Source organism: Bos indicus, chromosome 27, assembly GCF_029378745.1.
Source record: "Bos indicus isolate NIAB-ARS_2022 breed Sahiwal x Tharparkar chromosome 27, NIAB-ARS_B.indTharparkar_mat_pri_1.0, whole genome shotgun sequence".
In the NCBI taxonomy this organism is placed as follows: Eukaryota; Metazoa; Chordata; class Mammalia; order Artiodactyla; family Bovidae; genus Bos; species Bos indicus.
Window position 1 is genome coordinate 17614859 of NC_091786.1, and position 3234 is coordinate 17618092.

At 38.7% G+C, this 3234-nt stretch overlaps 1 non-coding gene across 1 annotated transcript; it reads right to left on the bottom strand.

The window, feature by feature from the left end:
- Window positions 1-1771: 1771 nt before the first annotated feature.
- Window positions 1772-1844, bottom strand: TRNAG-UCC (transfer RNA glycine (anticodon UCC)). Its single transcript has one exon. It is a non-coding gene; the product is annotated as a tRNA-Gly (tRNA).
- Window positions 1845-3234: the final 1390 nt, after the last annotated feature.

The window sequence follows — 3234 nt, forward strand, 5'->3', positions numbered from 1 at the left end:
TATAAAAAGTCCTAAAGTGCGTATCTGACTTACAGAAAGAATGAGGTTTAAAAGGATAATAATTAACAGATATTAACACAGCTGGCACCCAGCAAGTTTCAATTGCAAAGATCATAGGAACTGATTTACAGTGCTCCCATGTGACTAATGAAAGTAGATTGGTGACCATATTGTTCCAAATGATTGCATTAGAGAAATCATTACTTTAGAGAAGCCTATGATAATAAAATCATTATAGCCAAAGACTAAACAAAATAATTTTAAGAATCAACATTTTACATTTGAATGCTTATATTTTACTGTTATTAACTATCTTTCAAACTGATTAAAAACTCGAAAGAAGTGTCAGTTCTACTCTTCATTTTATTTTCCTCTTGGAAGAGAGAGAGATTCAAAACCTTCCTGATGTCAGCACTTAGAAAGGTTAATTATTCATACAGAACAATGAAGAGGAAGCACTAGATTTAATTGGACACATGCTTCTCACATTTAAAGATAGGGGAGTAGATAATGATGTCCCTTTTGTGTCCTTCCAAAAGAAATATGAGGAACTGATAATGTCTCACATAAGCCTTACAGGAAGAAAATGTAGAGCATGCATTTTTGTAAATCACTCAATCATTGAAGAAAAAGCTCATAAGAAATGTGGTCTCAATAAAATGTTATCCTTTTAGGATGTTTAAATATGGCCAAAGTTAAATATCTTATCTTAGAAGAAGTAAAAGATGACATTCTTTACCTCTAGAGACTACAAGAAAAAAAAAAATTGTTTTTTCTGGCTGTACCGTGCAGCTTGCAGGATCTTAGTTCCCTGACCAGGTACTGAACCCAGGCCATCTTCAGTGAAAGTACCAAGTCCTAACCACTAGACAGCCAAGGAATTCCCTAAGAGGAAATTTATATTTGTATTCCTGGTGGCTTGGTTGATAAAGAATCCACCTGCAATGCTGGAGACCTGAGTTCCATCCCTGGGTTGGGAAGATCTCCTGGAGGAGGCCATGGCAATCCACTCTAGTATTCTTGCCTGGAGAATCCCCATGGACAGAGGCGCCTGGCAGGCTATACTCCATGGGGTTGCAAAGAGTCTGACATGACTGAGTGGCTAAGCACAGCACATGAAGTTACACTCAGTTCAGTTCAGTCCTTCAGTCGTGTCCGACTTTTTGTGACCCCAGGGACTGCAGCACACCAGGCTTCCCTGTCCATCACCAACTCCTGGAGCTTGCTCAAACTCATGTCCATTGAGTTGACGTTATACTAGATACAGTCTTTGAAAGGTGCTCTCAGCCAGCTTGAATACAATAATTTTGAGGTAAGAGAGCAGACCATTATACAGAATTAGAGCTCTGTTTCAGCAGGTCTTGTGACAGAGTCATTATAATTTAACAGGACATTTTCCTCAGTTGCAGCAGTGACTAGGATGGAAGGAATGACAGACAGGCACACCTTATATGGATAAATCTAACAGTTCGATTCTGAGGGAAAATTGGATGAATGAATGAAAACTGAATGAATTCTTCAGTGCAAGTCTATGGGTCAGGACAGAGCAACAACATCTGAGGCAGAGACCACCGTTCACCTGTGAGCCCAGAGAAACACTACTTTTTTCTCCTTCACTCAAAAGTCCATTATACAAATGGGCTCCTGGTGGCTGACAAGAATCAAACTACTTTGAATTGTAAAGAGAGGCTCCAGCTAGAACATCTATCTGACACTTTTTTAAAATTTGCTTTTATTTTTTGGCCATACCACATCATGTACAGGATCTTAGTTCCCCCACCAGGGATTGAACCTGGGTCCCCTGCAGTGGAAACACAGAGTCCTAACCACTGGACCACCAGGGAATTCCTGCCTGACACTTTTATATATTAGACTGCATCTAAACATTTATAAATGATGGTTCTGAATTCATACACACAACAGGTTAACTTTCATTCAAACTGAAATTCTTTTGACATTTTACATGCTAATGTTCTTAAATTACTTTTTGATAAATATATTCAAATTTATCTAAATGAGTTTATTTTGGCTTTGTGGTAGACAGCCTTCCAATATGGCTTCCAACAATTCTTCCCATCTTTTTAAGCATAACCCACTCCTCTCATCAAGAATAGATGAGCTGAACAAGGCTATTTACTTGCATAAACACTGTAGTCATCAAATTCAAGTCTGATAAAACTATTGTTGTTGTTGTTTAATCGTAAGGTTGTGTCCTACTCTTTGTGATCCCATGGACTGCCGCATGCCAGGCTCCTCTGTTCTCCTCTATCTCCCAGAGTTTGCTCAAATTCATGTGCATAAGACTACTAGGACCCCTGGTGGCTCAGATAGTAAAGAATCTGCAATGCTGGAGACCCAAGTCCCTGGGCTGGGATGATCCCCTGGAGAAGAGAATGGCTACCCAGTCACTGCAGTATTCTTGCCTGGAGTGTTCATGGACAGAAGAGCCTGGCAGGCTGCAGTCCATGGGGTTGCAAGAGTTGGACATGACTGAGCAACTAACACTTTCAATTTAAACTATTACCTGATCCACCCAGGTCTCCTGCATTGTAGGCAGATTCTTTACCTTCTCAGCCACAGGGAAGCCCATTATCTGACTTATAATCTCCAAATCATATCTGTCCATCTTCCCAGTAACATTCTTTATCCCCTCGCCCCTGGGTCAAGGCTCCAATCCAGAATCATGCTTTATATTACATGCAATTGTCATGAACTTCTGGTCTCCTTTAACATAGCAAAGTTTCTATCCTTTCTGTTTCTTGACCTTGACATTTTTGAGAAGTACAGTTATTTTGTAAAATGTCTTTCAAACTGGGTTTGTCTGTTGTTTCCTTATAATTAGATTCATACTGTGTATCTTTAGTAGAAATATAATTATTGTGATGTTGTAGTCTTCACCTTGTATTATATCAAAAGGCCTAAAATGCTGGTTTTTCCAGGGCAAGGTTATGTTTGAGAACACTTGGTTAAAAGGTGGTGTCTACTACACTTCTCAACTGAGAAGTCAATGCTCGTCCTTTGTCATTCGTAAGTAATTTGTGGGAAAATACTTGGAGATGGATGTATCTTGTTCATCAAACTTTCACTCAGTAGAGTTAGCATACACTCATGAGAAAAAGAACACTTTATACATATATGATAATAATGAACTATTAAGATACTTCTTGAAGCAGAATATTAATTATATTCTAACTGTAAACAAATCAGAAATGTATGGCTTTAATTTTCTGTAAC